Source organism: Coenobita brevimanus, chromosome 20 (assembly GCF_032717465.1).
Source record: "Coenobita brevimanus isolate Jiangsu-jjx chromosome 20, ASM3271746v2, whole genome shotgun sequence".
NCBI classification, from domain to species: domain Eukaryota; kingdom Metazoa; phylum Arthropoda; class Malacostraca; order Decapoda; family Coenobitidae; genus Coenobita; species Coenobita brevimanus.
This window is the reverse complement of record NC_136973.1, coordinates 8620839-8639176: the sequence shown is the minus strand read 5'-3', so window position 1 is coordinate 8639176 and position 18338 is coordinate 8620839. Positions and strand designations below refer to the sequence as shown.

The 18338-nt window shown below is 42.8% G+C and overlaps 1 protein-coding gene across 1 annotated transcript in view; it reads right to left on the bottom strand.

Moving 5' to 3' along the window:
• The window catches only part of LOC145391897 (uncharacterized), a 36325-nt gene extending 19016 nt beyond the window's left edge, over positions 1-17309 (bottom strand). The window contains exon 1 of the mRNA XM_080266395.1: positions 17247-17309. The gene's annotated coding sequence lies outside the window, so the exon portion shown is untranslated. The remainder of the gene's footprint in view (positions 1-17246) is intronic.
• Positions 17310-18338: the final 1029 nt, after the last annotated feature.

The following is an 18338-nucleotide window of genomic DNA, read 5'->3' as shown; positions in this document are numbered from 1 at the left end:
AGACGAGGATTGTGGAAAGTATTAAGAATATTTGGAGTAGATGGGAAGCTGTTGAATGCTGTGAAGAGTATGTATGATGGTGCTAAGGCTGCAGTGCGTGTGGATGGTGAACTAAGTGAATTTTTCTCTTTGAAAGTTGGTTTGAAACAGGGATGTGTCATGTCTCCATGGTTGTTCAATCTGTTCATGGATGGGGTAATAAAAGAGGTACAAGGTAGGGTAGTGGATGTTGGAGTGGCCCTGGTGAGAGAGGATAGTGTTTGGAAACTCCCTGTACTGTTGTTTGCAGATGATACTGTGTTGTTGAGTGAAGACGAAGGGGAGCTGCAAGGCTTGGTGGATGAGTTTGGGAGAGTGTGTAAGAAACGGAATCTAAAGGTGAATGTAGGGAAGAGTAAAGTGATGGTCTTTGAGAGAGGTGAAGTCAGTGAATGTACAGCGAGGTTGGATGGTGAGGAATTGGAAAATGTGAGGACGTTTAAGTACTTGGGTAGTGTGATGAGTAAGGATGGAGGTTTGGAGGGTGAAGTGCTTGAAAGGGTACAGCAGGGAAGAAAGGTTGCTGGTTCTTTGAAAGCAGTGATAAGAAACAGGGAAGTGAGCATGGAAGTGAAAAAGTTAGTACATGACAGTATTGTGATACCAACTCTAACGTATGGAAGTGAAGCCTGGACGTTGTTGGAGGGACACAAGTCAAGAGTGACAGCAGTGGAAATGAGTTATTTAAGAGGAGCCTGTGGAGTCACATGAAGAAACAGGCTGACAAATGAGGATATAAAGGAGAGTTGTGGTGTGGATGTGGATGTGATAGGAAGCATTAGGAGGAATACACTGAGGTGGTTTGGCCATGTGGAGAGGATGGAGGGTGAGAGATTGACGAGGAGAGTGTATATGAGTGAGGTGGAGGGGGGGAGAGGGAGGGGGAGGCCGAGGATGAGATGGAGGGATGGGGTGGGGAGGTATATGAGAGAGGGGGGTGACTTGGGAGCAGGGCAGTGAAATGGCGGGGGACAGGGCGACGTGGAGGCGATTTGTTTGTGGCCACCCCGTACGGGATTGAGGCGTCTGACAATAGATAGATAGATAGACGAACTTTGGAGGCTTTTGCAGTGACGATACTTGTTTTGACGGCATTGTTGCCGGTTACACAAACAAGCTGTGCTTGTCAGTACTCAGTTGTTAGTTTTAACTTTATACCCTGTGTTGGAAAGATGGCTACCTGGAGCACGAGGGAAAATGTCAAAGGTTTCGTATCTGGTTTACCTGTGCATCAGCTACCTATATGCAAAGATGTCATTAGAGAATACTTGGAACACAAAATGACAGATCCATTATCAAGCATGCAAGCCCACGCTGAAACTATTACTGACCAAGCAGTAGAAATATATGAGAAGGCATCGATGCCCGTAATTGACTACAAGAGCATTGTCATCCGTGTGAAACACTTGATAACAAAAGCTCAGGAGGTAAGAAAATACTCTGCAAACAAGAGGACTTCAAGCACCTGTTTAGAGAAGTTGGCCAGCTTTGATATACTATTTGGCATCTGTTGCTGTAAATGCTACAAAATGTTGATACTCGAGAGAGGTCTGCGTGTCGTTGTGCCAGGGCTTTCAAGATACCTCCTGAAGAGTGGCCCTTTTGGGTGGACCAAAACAGTTGTTGGAAAATGTACATCAGCAACGTAGACAAGCAAAAGACAGCAAAAAATGATCTCGCCGCAAACAGACAAATGAAAGCTTCATGAAAAGTCAGTTCAGGAAGCTATGCATGATGAAGAACATGCAGGAACAGCATGTAGGGATGATATTGATGATCCTAGTTCTGATGTATCAGATGATCAGTATGATGATGAAGTAGAGAGAATCAATATGATGATGAAGCAGAGAGAGACAAGGAGGGTAAGGCTAGACTGGCATATCCTTAGCTATGTTGTGTATCAGACCGATGCCAAATGAGCAACAGAGATATATGCTCCATAGTGAATGCTTCACTAAAGGACATGGGTATTCTTGCTGAGGAAAACAAACAGCAAACTTCGGCGTTAAATAAGATACTGGCGGGATATTGCCATTCAGAGAGCATCAAAGCGCCATGACAAAGGTAGTTTGTCTGGGTCAAGATTCAATCTTGGTCTGGGTTTTGATGGTAAAATTGACAAGATTCTCAGTAAAACCCCTCATGCTGAGAGGGTCATCATCAAGAAAGACCACTACTTAGTAACTGGCTTCCCTGATGCTGCATACATAGATCATGTCTCCCCTGAAAGTGGAAAAGCAGTGGATATCGCCAAGGAGATCATGTCGGTTGTCCATGAGACCGATTCAGCAGAATCACTGCAAGCTGTTCTTTGCGATGGCACGAACGTAAACACTGGCAAGAAGTATGGGGTGGTTCGTGTGCTGGAAACCCAGCTGGAGAGACCATTACAGTGGCTTGTCTGTTCATCATATCTCATCGAAGTAGTTTTCAGATGGTATTTTGAAGCCACTGATGGTGCAACGATGGGTCCAATTGACTCCAGAGGGGAAGCAGATAGATCCCTTGAGTTCGATCCAAAGGACCTGACAATTGCAGACTGTGAACGGGTGTGTGGAAAAACTTGCACTCTACCAGATGAAGTTGAGAAGGATCTCAGCAAAGATTAGCGATACACCGAGCATGTCTGGCAGCGCAAGTCGGAGGAGCCAAAGGCGTAGTTTTGAAACTATCTGCCCATCCAGGGCCACTGAACTATGCCAGATGGCTAACTAAAGCCAACTGTACACTGTGGCTCTGCATGTTGTCAGAAGAGCCATCTCCAATATTCAAACGACTTAGTTTCATTCATTCTCAACTTTTACGCGCCAGCTTGGTTCAATGTGAGCGCGAACAGATCGTGTCAGGATGACGCCAAGAATTTCTTCTATTTGGTGGATCTACTGCAAGAATTGCCACCAATATTCAACAGTAACAGCTACTACTGTCACGCTGAAAATATCCTGCTGTCGGCTGTTGCTGATGAAGACCCACATGTACGTTGCATGGCTGTTGCACTCATTCAGCGAGCACGGGAGATCGACAGCGACGATGTCGGAGTGTTTGACAAATCTGCTTTGAAGATAATTTCAAAGTCAAGAACTACACCAAGCTGGTGCAGCTAGACAAATCATCTGTCACAATTCCTCCACTTTTGAAGAACGTCACAGTGGACGACAGCCAGCCCATAATCTTGGACCAGTGGTACCCTTGTCACTCTCAAGGTGTGGAGCGTTGCGTCAAAGATGTAACATCGACCATGCAAAAAGTCAACGGGCACCAGGCGGGACATGGCATGCTTCTGCAAGGTAAGCGGTCTTGCAGAGATTTCCCAAAGCGTGAGAGTAAAAAAGACATCTGATCGGAACATACGTGCCCGGTTCGTGATTACGTTTCCTAAAGAAGTAGATCGGAAATGCGTTATGTTGTTTGTCATTGTTTGGTGTTTCATATACATCTGCGATGTGTTTTTTGTCTATTGGCAGAATACTGATTGTATATAATGAATACAGGCGAGCAGATGATTTTATGGTTCGTTCAAAGTTAAATCGTGCGAGAAACCCTCTAAAACGTATCGTTCGAATTCTTCATTTTTGTCATCATATCCTCGATTTTGGAGTGAAAGTTGCTGGAGTGAGCGGACATAGCATAAAAAACCGTTTGCGCAGTGGGGTAGTGACCGTGATGGAGCACTATTTCCATCATATTTCAAACTAGCAAATCTGAGGTCATCAGTTATTTATATAGATTCGGGATGATTCGGACAGTTGAGGTAGGGGATGGTTCGTCAGTGTCCGAAGTATCTCCCCGCTATTAACTCACATGCAAGTTTTATGCACACATTTTGATTGCTTTCCATTTTACCATAGAGATTGAAAGTCTGTAGTAGATTTAATTTATATTTCTACAGACCTTGGCTGTGAATATGGGGGCCCCACCAAGAATGTTCCCCTAATGCCGGCCATGATGGGTGGTGGGTGTTAGCACCAAAGTGGTCACACACACACACACACACACACACACACACACACACACACACACACACACACGCATGTGCTGGGCAACATTTTTGACATGCCTGTGATATATACAACCTGCATGTGACACAGTTACGTAAGTCTGCATTAATCCTCCTTAGCCAGGGAGAGTTATTTATTTATGTAATTATTTGTTTATTTTATTTCATTCCTATTTGCTTTGAATTATTTTATTTACCAAACGAAATCTCTCTCTCTCTCTCTCTCTCTCTCTCTCTCTCTCTCTCTCTCTCTCTCTCTCTCTCTCTCTCTTCGCCCGGGCTACCGTTGCCGGGAGGGGTAGCTCCCTCCTGTAACCCCAGCGGGGCTATATGGCCTTAGTTGCCTAGCTCGGGGAATTCATTTCTCCATTTCTCTCTCTCTCTCTCTCTCTCTCTCTCTCTCTCATTATACATGTTAGTTAAAGTCAGCATTATAACTGAACTGCTGGCTGTTTCTCTCTCTGGTAAAAAAAGGAAATAAAGAGGGAGGAGCTTCTTATCGTTTACCCCTTCAGCCTGAGGACGCTTCCCTTACAATAAATGCAGTCATCATGCGCCAGCCACGTGAATAATATGCCTGTATTTTCATCGGTACATTATGCCCACTGTAGGGACCAGACCTCGGAGGGAGAGTGATAGCCAGAAACAACCCCTGTGCATGCTGGCGAAGTATAAATTAAGAAGGAAAGTTTATGGCTAGAGTTATACATGTGGATAATTATACGTGTGGAAGTGAAAGTGATGGAGTGGATAATTATGACTGGGTTTGTCAGAGTCTGCATACCTGATTTGCAGAACCGTCAAGGTGCAAACTTATACAAGCATATGAAAGCGCATACTATACTATTTTTACTCTAACTTGGTCTAAAACTGTCACCTGTTCATCATTACTCCTGACTTTTAACATTAAATTAACGCTGAAATATGATGCTAGTCACAAGAAAGTGCTATGGAAAGGATGTCGAGCCATAGAATTGCCTTATCCTGCCACTGAGCGTCATAAAAAAAGATACAAAAGGAAAATACTCCTAATGTAGGCCAAGTTAGAGTGAAAACAGTATACCAGCACCTGTTTAAAATGTCCGCCACGATCTGCTACCTAACCCTTGACTCGGAGCAAAAGTATCGAAAGACGAGCACGTTAATTACCCAGCCTCCACAGGTGATACACTGAAGAGGCGATACATCCAGGTAAACTAAATTAGGTGTTGATAGTCACACTCGTACAGGATTCCAACCGCCAAGGGAAGAGAACATGAGTTTGGAAATTACCTCGATATTCATGCGATTTCTTTTGATAGTTGTGGAGTGCTGTGTCGGACATATTTCACCAAGTGCGTTCTGCTGGCCAATGTAAACAGTGTGTGTGTGTGTGTGTGTGTGTGTGTGTGTGTGTAATCTGAACAAGGCCACGGGATGTCACATAACGGACACCAGTCACAGTTTACACGTACCCAGCTGTCCAAGGACGTCACTACCGCCTCAGTTTTCAGTAATATACAACGAACACGTACACGATTCTGGAGACTGCCCCCCCCTCCCACAGCTGGATAAAAGAGAGTGATATTAGCTGGTATCAGTGGCGGATGATGATGTTGATGATGATGATAAGAATAAATGACTGAATGAATGGATGGATGTATGAGGGAACATGTCAATAACTAAACATAATTAATTAATGTGTCAATAGTAGTAGTAATGGTAGTAGTAGTAGTAGTAGTAATAGCAGTAGTAGTAGTAGTAGAGTCAGTAGTAGTGGTAGTAGTAGTAGTAGTAGTGGTAGTAGTAGTAGTAGTAGTAGTAGCAGTAGTAGTGGTAGTAGTAGTAGTAGTAGTAGTAGTAGTAATAGTAGTAGTAGTGGTGGTAGTAGTAGTAGTGGTGGTAGTAGTAGTAGTAGTAGTATCAGTAGTAGTAGTGGTAGTAGTAGTAGTAGTAGTAATAGTAGTAGTATCAGTAGTAGTAGTAGTGGTAGTAGTAGTAGTAGTAGTAATAGTAGTAGTAGTAGTGGTGGTAGTAGTAGTAGTAGCAGTAGTAGTAGTAGTGGTAGTAGTAGTAGTAGTAATAGTAGTAGTGGTGGTAGTAGTAGTAGTAGTAGTAGCAGTAGTAGTAGTAGTGGTAGTAGTAGTAGTAGTAGTAGTAATTGTAGTAGTTTCTTCATCTTTCATGCAATACACGCCATATAGCACACTTTAATGTCTCCCTGCTTTGTGTTCTCCCCCAAACATATTTTTCTTCCTTTCTCCCCACCACTAAACAGAGTAGAAGAGTTGCCCCCACCATGAGAAGACAAAGAACATGAAGGTGACGGGAGGACACGTGACGCACAGCTGAGTGACGCTTTGTGCAGACGGATATGTTGACGTTAGAGATGCAGAGAATTTGATATCTGAACAAACGGATATTAAATTCTTCCAGATCGACAACATAAACAACACTCCTTTCACCCTAACTTGGCACAGATATCCGTCCTCTTGCAGCTTATTTTCTGTACTCCATTGGCTCTATATCTCTCCACAGCACTTCTTCGTTACTAGCATCATTTTCTGCTTCTAATCTCTCGTTAAAATTCATCAGTCAACATCCATCTGAGGAAAAATGTTCACTATACTCTTTTTACTCTAACTTGGCCTAAAATTGATATCTTCTATCTTGACTGCTGGGTTGTAGCACTAGTTCAGCAGCAGAAAATAATGCTAGTAACGAAGAAGTGCTATGGAAATACACACACACACACACACACACACACTGGCTTTACAGAGAATATCATAACTTTCCTCCCTGACGCAACATATAAACATCGATAGTCAGAGGAAAACACCAAGCCTCTCTCAGCTTATGAATAGTAACAAGTGGAAGAGGTGGAGTAGGAAATCTCTCTCTCTCTCTCTCTCTCTGGATAAAAACTTCTGACCTCCTTCACCCAACCCATGTCCCATCTCATTATCCACTTACAGCTGGTTACGCATTTATAGTTCTTTACATCAATTTTGTTATATTCACTTATTTTTTATTCAATTTATATTAAAAAAAAAAAAAAAACTTTCTGGTGTTACTGGAAGCTTCATCTAACTCCTCCAATACCAAAAATCTTCCTTAATCTCAATATAAGTTTTTGGAGATGGTAATAAATGGAATACACGTCCTGGGGTTGAAAGGGTTGAGAGAGTAAGAGATTATTTTGAACCTCATTAACCCTTTAAAAACATACGGGGTTGTACGTAAACAGAGCTTCACTAGTCACACTTTGCGGTATCTTATGTGTTGTGGGAACAGCTCAGTCTGCTGGTGCGGATGTGGCAGCGGGAACATACACTGAATAAAGGATGCAGGATAGACCTTTAAAGACATGCAGGGTCATACGTAAATATCGCTTCACTAGACATTCACTTTGCGGTATCTTATGTGTTGTTGGAACGGCTCAGTCTGCTGGTGTGGCCGTGGGTGTGGCAGCTGGAACATAAACTGAATAAAGGATGCAGGATAGACACTGATAACGCTGATTGGGCCGTACCCGCAACACACGAGAAATCCCCGGCCAGAGTGGCAGAGGAGGGCTATATCTGGACCAGCCTACATATACAAAAATTTTCAGGTTTCTTTATTGATTTTTGGTCGGTTAAACGTACCTTTGTACCTGTGCAAATTATTTTAAAGGTACATTCAGCACCTTTAATTACGTTGTCGATTGCAATTAATGAGACGAAAATATGGCAGTAAAAAAGCCTATATGGAGAGAGCCTGCAAACCCACACACTAGGAAGCTTTCTATGTGACAAGTAAAACTGTGGTGTTAGTAAAGCAACCTGGTGTTTGGTGGAGCAGAGTTAATAACAAAACTGATTAGTCGTGCCTTAAAGTTTATGCAAAATTCGTCACTACAATATATAACTTCATGAAAAACGTCAATGAACGAAGAAGTGCCTGATATGTAAAATGACTGAGTAGCTGTGAAATGTGACAACCCGTGATGTGAATAACCACACACACACACACACACACACACACACACACACACACACACACACACACACGCATCCTTCACCGCCACTCTCACTTGACCTTTTCTCTCGCTACAAAAACTCTGGAGCGGTTCTTAGTAATGTCCTCAGCGCGGAGTGACCACACAAAGACGAGACGACATCAGACATCACTTGTTTCTTTGTTTTATGCTTCCGACTCTGGGCATAGACTTGACCGACCGTTTCCTGAGGCTTAGCAGTCGCCACACATCTTCACATGTCACCACTTCAACATTAATACCACCGTTCATTTTTATTTATTTAAGAAGGAAGGAACCAAAGACCGGGAGCCCACAAATTGTTCCCCCCAAGAAAAAACAAAAGCAGAGAGCCAAATTCCAGATGTTCATTTCGAGATGCCTGGACACACTGCGTTTGAAAGACTGGAGGTCATAGACAGTAGGGAATACAGACAGAGGGAGACAGTTCCAAAGTTGACTTGTTGCATACATGAAGGACTGGGAGTAACGGTTGACTCTTGCATTAGAGAGGACAGAAAAGGGATGAGAATTTTGTTGCTAGACGGGTGCTACGCTCTTGCCGTAGTGGTGGAGGGATGCAAGCAGATAGTTCAGAGGAGCAGTGACCATTGAAGAAGCAATAGAAAAGAGATAAAGATGCAACAGTACGGCGAAGCGATAGAGGTTGAAGGGAGCCACTAAAAGGAGGAGAGTTAATGAGACGAAAAGCCTTTGACTCCACCCTATTGAGAAGAGCTGTATGTGGGGAACTTCCCCACACATGAGAGTTGCACTCCACACAGGGGCGAATAAAACCCGTGTATAAAGTCAACAACTGTGCAGGAATAAAGAAGGTAAGGAGTCAGCTTAGTACACCTAATCTCTTGGAAGCAGAATTTACACGAAAGGTAATATGATATTTCCAAGATAAATCTCGAGACAATGAAACCCCAAGTATGTTTAAAGATGATGCAGGATTGAGCTGGATATTATTAAACATTAGTGGGTACTCCTGTGGAAGATTTTAATGGGTTGAAGATGTAAGAACTGAGTTTTTGATGTATTAAAAACAACAAGATTACTTTTACCCCAGTCAGAGATACAAGCCAGGTCAGAATTAGGTGTGCCATAGCCTCATCCCTTGTTTGTTGAAGTTACTGCTGAGATGGGCGTTGTGGGAACCGAATGGAAAGGTGAAGGGTGGAGTCATCAACATATGAGTGGATAAGGTTAGATGTACAGCTTGGAAGGTCATTGATGAATAAAAGGAAGAGAGCTGGTGATAGGACAGAGCCCTGAGGAACACCGCTATTGATAGATCTAGAAGAACGGTGGCTGCATACAACAGCAGCTATAGAACGACCAGAAAGGAAGCTATGGATGAAGGCACGGATAGAAGGATAAAAACCGTAAGAGGGCAGTTTGGAAAATAAAGATTATGCCAGACTCGATCGAAAGCCTTTGAGATGTCAAACGCAATGGCAAAGCTTTCACCAAAGTCCAGAAAGGAGGATGGCCAGGAGTCTGAATGGTAGGTGAGAAGATCGCCAATGGAGCGTCCCTGACGGAACCCATACTGACGATCAGAAAGAAGGTTGTAATAGGAAAAGTGCTTTAAAAATCTTTTGTTAAGAATAGACTCCAAAACTTTTGATATACAGGGCAATTGGGCGATAGTTAGAGGGTTGGGAGTGGTCACCCTTCTTTGGGACTGGCTGAATGAGAGCAAACATCCAGCAAGAAGGAAAGGTACAAGTTGACAGACAAAGGCGAAAGAGTTTACCTAGGCAGGGTGTAAGCACAGAAGCACAGTTCTTGATAACAACCGGAGAGACCCCATCAGGCCCATATGCTTTGTTAGTACTGAGGCCAGTGGTGGCAGAAAATATATCAGTTGAAATTATAATGTCAGCCTTGAGGAAGTCAGACAGGGAAAGTGATGAATGCATGCTAGAGCTGTTGCATTCAGGAATAGTGTGAGGGTATTAACGAGAGTTTTTATGGCATGTCGGTGGGTTTCATGGAAGATTAGTAGTCTGTTTTAACAAAATTCAAATCCACAAACTGTTCCCTGCCGTTGCCTGGGGTCGAACTCGCATCTGTTTGGATCACAGCCCAGTGATCCATCCACTGGGCCAACACCATCCCCAGGATTCTGATTAATACTTCTTATATGAGAAGCCTCTCCCAAGTTCAGAAAATCGCGTGGCTGTAGCAGGAACAGGCAAAATAAATCATGGAAGTGACGGGGTTAGTGGTGAAAGCTTCAAATACCCTCTGCACTAAAGGTCTCCTCGAAGATTTATGGAATCCTGTGGTAATAGTAAAAACTGGTTACTGCAAGGCTTGGTGGATGAGTTTGAGAGAGTGTGTAAGAAACGGAATCTAAAGGTGAATGTAGGGAAGAGTAAAGTGATGGTCTTTGAGAGAGGTGAAGTCAGTGAATGTACAGCGAGGTTGGATGGTGAGGAATTGGAAAATGTGAGTACGTTTAAGTACTTGGGTAGTGTGATGAGTAAGGATGGAGGTTTGGAGGGTGAAGTGCTTGAAAGGGTACAGCAGGGAAGAAAGGTTGCTGGTTCTTTGAAAGCAGTGATAAGAAACAGGGAAGTGAGCATGGAAGTGAAAAAGTTACTACATGACAGTATTGTGATACCAACTCTAACGTACGGAAGTGAAGCTTGGACGTTGTTGGAAGGACACAAGTCAAGAGTGAGAGCCGTGGAAATGAGTTATTTAAGAGGAGCCTGTGGAGTCACATGGAGAGACAGGCTGACGAATGAGGATATAAAGGAGCGTTGTGGTGTTGATGTGGATGTGATAGGAAGCGTTATGAGGAACACACTGAGGTGGTTTGGCCATGTGGAGAGGATGGAGGGTGAAAGACTGACGAAGAGAGTGTATGTGAGTGAGGTGGAGGGGGAAAGAGGGAGGGGGAGGCCGAGGATGAGATGGAGAGATGGGGTGGAGAGGTATATGAGAGAGGGGGGTGTGAGTTGGGAGCAGGGGAGTGAAATGGCGGGGGACAGGGCGACTTGGAGGCGATTTGTTTGTGGCCACCCCAAACGGGATTGAGGCGTCTGGCAATAGATAGATAGATAGATAGGTTACAATACATGATGGTTCGTACATATGCATCCCAATACACACGTTGCGGGAACTACGTGTGCAGCATATACAGGTGTTTACCCTTCATTATTTTCTGCTTCCCATGACCCCTTTCGTGCTGCATTGCTTTTAGAGCTTTACGTCCCTTAAATGTACAGTTGATCAGTAGTTTCATGACGCATCCAAAATATCAGTCCTCCTCACACCGGCAGCCTGAGCCGTCCTCGCAACACACAAGACTGAGGAGTGCAATTTACAGACCGCCCTGTTTTGGCAGCGAAGAGGCTGGTGGAGAGCGCTTCCCACCCCTTCACCACGAGAGGTCCACCCGTAAGCTGAATATAATCGACCGGGAACAGAAATCATGAACCCCTCCTATCCAGTGACGTTATTCTGCCTATATTCGTCCTGTCTCCAGACGATTTTAACTACTTTAGGGAGATTTTTCGAGCTGAGGGGGTTCTGAAGGGGTTAGACACATCCTTCATCAAATCTCTCATTATCAGAAGCCTTGCAAGTACTGAATAAAATCGCTTGGAAGCAGGGGAAAAAAAAAAACTAATTGGAATCACCAGGTAGAAGTAATACATCCTTCAACCCATTGATGTCTATTTATTTATTTATTTACTTATGCTATCCTCAAAGAATCGGATCTAGCTTTGGAGAGACTTACCCCTTCACTTAAAAAAAGAAAAAAAAAAGTTCCAACGCCGAATGAAATCTTGTGCAGAAGACAAGAACAAATCGGTAATGCGCATCATCGGCTGATTTTTTTTTTTTTTTTAGAATAGAACAGAGATTGGAAAAAGAAATCGATAAAAAAAAGAAATAATAATAATCCATACACCAGATTACTGGTGTCCTTCATTCACAAAAAATCTGTAACAGTTGGACTTGAACAGCTGTGGGTTGAAATTTAACGGGGAAACCACTCTGGGGAAGCGAGTTCCAATGAGATGCAGTTCGGGGAATAAAAGATTTCTGATAGACGGAAATTCTGCAATATGGCAGTGTGACATTCCAGTCATGAGCACTACCAGATGCCCGTGTAGCAAAGGGGAAGGCATGGAGAGGTGGCACAATGGATGCAACTTCATCTGAGCATTTGCCATAAAAGCATCTGTAAAATAATGCAAGGGAGGCAACATTCCTTCTTACCTGTAGGGGTGGTAGTTTATTTCTAATAGCAGGCTTACTAATAATTCTAACAGCTTTGTTCCGACTTTTGTCTAGTTGTTTTAATGCAACCTCTCCACATCCATTCCACAAAGGTGAGCAATATTCAAGCTGAGAGCACACATGACTTATAAACTATAGCTAACTGCTCATCAGTGAAGAAGCTATGAACACTGTACATTAATCCAAGTTTCTTTGAGGCGGTTTTAGCAAGTGATCTGACATGAGAGGTCCAGCTGAGGGCATTGTTAAGTGAAACACTGGGAATTTCAATACTTTTGGAGATGGGAATATTAGTAGTATTGAAGGGAATATAGGAATCTGGCAATATCTGTCTAATAGTAAACTGTATATATTTAGTTTTACTAGCATTAAATGAGACAAGGTTATTTTGTCCCCATTCTTGATCATAGATAAGTCTTGATTTATGGAGATGGCTGTACTGAGTTGTGAGTTAGAGATAATAAACTGTGTGAATGGGTGTTTAAGTGTGAATGAACTGTGAAGTGTGGAGTCATCTGCATATGAATGGATGGGCTTATGGGTGACAGATAGGAGATCATTAATATGAATTAGGAATAGGGTTGGTGCCAGAACTGACCCTTGTGGCACATCAGTGTTAACTGAGTGGAAATTGGAACATACAACATTTACCTTTTATCTTCCTGTCACTGAGATATGAGGAAATCAGAGGAACAAAAAACGTTAGTCCATAGCAAGGGAGTTTGGATGGCAGGGAATGGTGCCATACTCTGTCAAAAGCTTTAGATATATCAAGGGCTACTGTATGAGTTACTCCATGTTGGTCAGTTGACTGACGCATATAAGTTGGTCAGTTGAGATTACGCATATCAGTGGGTTAATGAGTGCTGTAGTTAGTTCACCTTGACTTGGCAGAAATTTTCGTCCCTTTACAGTTTATATCTTGTAGTTCTGTGGCAGAATAAGACAATACCACTGCTCTACATCCTTCCCATAGCACTTCATCGTGACTATAATAGTGCCATGTTCTAGTGTTCATCTCTTGTTACAACTCAGCATTCAAGATGGAGATAAATTATGGCAGTTGTACTCAGCATTCAAAATGGAGATTGGCACTTTTACGCCTACTTAAAGTAAACAGAGTATACGTGTGAGTCGGCATGAGAATAATATTACGTGTACAACTTCTGACGTGAAAACTGATTTGGGATGGGATTCACAAACATAATATATGCGATTATTTGCACGTCATATGTTAGGTCGGGTCCAAACTAAGTGCTTGCTGCCGCGGCTGGAAGTTCTGCATCACCATAACCGATAATTTCTTGCCCACGCCCGCCCTCACCCGCCTGCACCCGCCCGCACCCGCCCATACCCTCCCTGATCCGCCCGCACCCGCCCACACCAGCAAGTATTTGATGTGGAAGCGGCCCTATTTTTTTTCTTTTCTTTTTTTTTTTTAACAGGGATATCTAGACACACGGGTTGATTCTACACTCTTCCTTCCATGTCCCTCAGGCAAACATCTCTCTCTCTCTCTCTCTCTCTCTCTCTCTCTCTCTCTCTCTCCTAGTCAGTCTCTCATTCTCCATCCTCTCCACGTGGCTCAACCATCTCAAGGTATTTCTCGTAACGCTTTCCGTCACAACCACATCAGCGCCACACCGCTCCTTCACCTCACTTGTCTATCCACACACACAGATGTAACCCACGATAATTTGCCTCTTGTAAATAAGACGCGTTTTTTCTTTTTATATATTTTTTCTCGTAGTAGTAGTAGTAATAGTAGTAGTAGTAATAGCAATAGTAGTAGACACGGGGAGACTTTGTACTTGCCTTCCTTTCCCTTCCTATAAAATAAATCTTGGGTTTGTGAATCCCAAGCATCATAACTATACTGTGTTCCTTTTCTTTTCTTTTTTAATTTTAACACAGTAGACTAGCACTAGAACTTGCTACTAGTCACGAAGAACTGAGGTGGAAAGGATGTATAGCCATAGTATAGTATTGTTTTATTCTCCCAGTGAGTTTCAGAAAATATGCAGCAAATGGACGGAATTCTTCTAGTTCAAACGCATGAGCTGTAGGTTCAAACCCGCCGTCTCTCCATCTTGACCATCGAGCTATTGCAAAAACTAATTACTATACTCCGTTCACATTACCTGGTCTGCATTTCGGGTACTAAACTATACTGTGAGATCAGCGTTATATTATTTCAATTATAACATAGGCGTAAAACTATTTTCTCACCATCTTGAATACTAAGCTATAAGAAATTAACACTAGAATATGGTGCTAGTCATGAAGAAGTGCTGTGGGAAGGTTACAGAGTCTCAGTTTTCCCGTCTTCTGCCACTAAGCTTTGGGTAAGAAGCTGCAAAAGGACGAAAATCTAGGCCAAGTTAAGGTGAATGAACTATGGAAATGAGACAGTGAAGAATGACGAGAAACCCCAACAGGCTTTTCAGAATATTATGTATAGTTTCATAACCTATAGTGCGTTTACTCCAAGCTGGCAGACCCCTAACCCCTTTCAGCCTGGTATATGGCTAGGTAGTGATAGTTGGGGATTGATTTGACTAGCAACCAAGGAGATTTATTCTAGTTGAGGATTGATTTGACTAGTAACCAAGGAGATTTGTTCTAGTGATGATTGATTTGACTAGCAACCAAAGAGATTTATTCTAGTGAGGATTGATTTGACTAGTAACCAAGGAGATTTATTCTAGTGTGTTTACTCCAACCTAACAAATACCCTTAACCCCTTTCAATTCGGTAGATTGCCAGGTATAGTCAGAGTGGAGGACTTATTTGACTAGTAACCAAGGAGATTTATTCCTACCTCAGATGAAAACAAACCGACAGTAATAAGTGGAACGATATTTCTGTCCCCTTAACCCCTTCAGTACGAGAGGTTCTTCGGTCCGTATGCTGGTAGGTGTGGGGGAATGTCTCAACACCTCTTCCTTAGCGAATTATTTTACGTAACTGGGCACCTTACTCTTCTCTTGGGTGCTGGAGAGGGACGCCTTCATGTGGTGGCACTGATGTAACCGGACGGCTCAACGGCCCGGTTATTCAAACGTCCCTCAGTTCCCTCCACATCCCCCCAAAAAGAAAGGGGATGGACTGCAGAATGATAGCTTAAGCCTGCAGTCCACTGGGTTAACACTTCAAATGAACCTGGGGCTACCACTACTACTACTACTAATAATAATAATAATAATAATAATAATAATTACAATGGTGATGATGATGATGATGATGATGATGGTGATGATAATAATAATGATAATAATAATAATAATAATAATAATAATCTCGAGTGTTATCAGATATAATTTGTAATACCGACGAGGTTTGCATAAAAAACATACACTATATCAACCCTCTTATGAACTTCAGCCTGCAGTCCACTGGGATCACATTTCAGGCGAACTAGGGGCTACATCAGCACCAACAGCAACCAGCTCATGGTCGGGGCAACTCCTAAATGAGTCATAGGAGCCTGAGAGTTAACATGAAGCTAAATTAATATGACAGGGTTAGTAAGCAGCCTCCGTAACACTCTATACCTTTTTCACTTCAACTTGGCCTAAAACTGCCATCTTTCCATCTTCATTGCTGAGTTGTTACAGTTGATTAAGACTGGGATATGATGCTAGTCATGAAGAAGTGCTATGGGAAAAGTATATAGTCGTAATGTTGTATTTTTCTGCCACTGAGCTACGTGAAACAAGCTGCAGAGGGACGAAAATCTGGGCCAAGTTAAGATGAAGGAAGTATGGACAGAAATATCCTCATCATTTTAACTTGGCCCAAATTTTCGTCCCTTTTTCAGCTTATTTCGTGAAGATCAGTGGCAGAAAAACACAGGTGCTATGGCTGTACACCCTTTCCATAGCACTTCTCTGTGACTGCATCATATTCTAGTACTTGTCTTTTGTTGCAGATCAGTGGCAGAATAATACAATACTTCGGCTCTACATCATTTCTAAAGCACTTCTTTGTGACTAGCATCGTATTGTAGTGTTAATCTCATGTTGTAGGACAGAGGAAGAATATACAACTACGGCTGTGCATCCTACCCACGGCACTTCTTCGTGTTTAGCATCATATTCTAGTGTCAAGCGTCGTATTCTTACAACTGAACATTCAAGATGGGGAGATGGCAGTTTTAGGCCAAGTTAAAGTGAAGAGAGTATAGTGGCCAGAATAAACCCTGCAGTAACGTGATGCATGTTTATTTATATGTTTATTTATTTATTTATTTATCTATCTATTTATTTATTTATGTAAGGAAGAAGGAACCATAGACCAGAAGCTCGCAAAATTGTTCCCGCCAAAAAAATACAAACAGAGAGTCAAATTCAAGATCCGTTCGTTTCGAGATGCCTGGCCACACTGCATGTAGGACTTGTCGTAGGCAGTAGGAAATACAGACAGAGGACGACAGACGTTTTATTCAGGACGGGAAAGATCTCACCTATTGGACGGGTTAATGAAAGCTGTAAGAATGCAGTGAACAATACGCCATAGCATTGAAATGGATGGTATGTGGAGTGCGTTTGTTGGCAGTGTACCTACGTCGTGTCGGCATAGTGGCCAGAACGGTGACTTAAGTACCTCTGAGTGGCCTTCAAACCATAATAATACGTTCAATATGGCGCCGGTTTTAGTATATGCCTGTTACCTCCAGACCATTTTATTCAATTTAGGTGACGCCTCTCTAACTGAAGGGGTTGAGCTAAATACTGCACACTGGGGAAAAAAATCTAAATAAATGAAGTTTTCAGTGTTTCTTCGCCGATTACAGTGCTACACTAGACGGTCGCCTACTGTTTCACTATTCTCTCTCTCTCTCTCTCTCTCTCTCTCTCTCTCTCTCTCTCTCTCTCTCTCTCTCTCTCTCTCTCTCTCTCTCTCTCTCTCTCTCTCCCTCATTTTAACAACGTCAGCACAAACCTCTACTCACTGCAAATCACGAAGCAGAGGCACTGGTAGGGCCGGAGCGTGGCGTGAGGGTGTTGGCGGTGTGTTGGCGCGTCGTGGAGTGACCCTCAGCAGTGCCAGTGCCGTCTCATAGTGCCACATATCATCATCCCTCCTGACGTCACACTCGGCCTGTCCTTGAGTCGTATTCTCCTTGTCACAGCACACACCAGCACCATTTCTGACCAGTTTTATATCTATATTGCTTGTTAATACTGTGTGTGGTGTGTGTGTGTGTGTGTGTGTGTGTGTGTGTGTGTGTGTGTGTGTGTGTGTGTGTGTGTGTGTGTGTGTGTGTGTGTGTGTGTGTGTGAGGCTTTTTATTTCGTCTAGAGTGAATGGACAGTTGCTGAATGTTGTCAACCGTTTTTATGAAGGCAGTGACGGATGTGCAAGTAAACGGATATCTAGTATTGCAGTTTTTGTATATGACTTCAAGGGTGTTATGTCTTAGTTATATATTGAAGAAGTTGATGATGGATAAGAGAAACCAGGGGTGAAGGTGATAATGTATAATGAAGGGTGATGTATTTCAGATCTGATGCATGCAGATGACGTCGTGTTGTTTGCTAATGGTGAACAGGAGATTTGCAGATTGGTGTAGACTTTTGTAGATATCTGTGCCTCGCGTTTTCAAAGTACACGTACCTACAAGTAAAGCAGTGAATATTGAGAGGGATGGTTCTGCAGTGCGTTGTGCTGGTGAATGGAAAGAGACTTGAATTGGTAAGGAAGTTTTAGTACCTGGGTGCAGTGACAGAGAAGAGACAAATGTGTGAATGAAGTGGAAAGCAGCGTGATTCAAGAAGTAGAATGGCTGTTGTTATGAAAGCCATGATATCAAATAGAGTACCGAGGCTGCTGGAGACTGTGTGAAGGGGCTAATAGTTTTTATCATAACGTAGGGGGGTATATCAGTGCCTGTATTAACGTATGGGTGTATAGTAGTGCCTGTATTAACGTGTGGGTGAAAGATTTATGAATGGCAAGAGTTCAAAAAGTCAAAAGTAGCAGCAGAAGGAATAGGACTGTTCGGAATGTCTTTTTTTTTTTTTTTTTTAATGC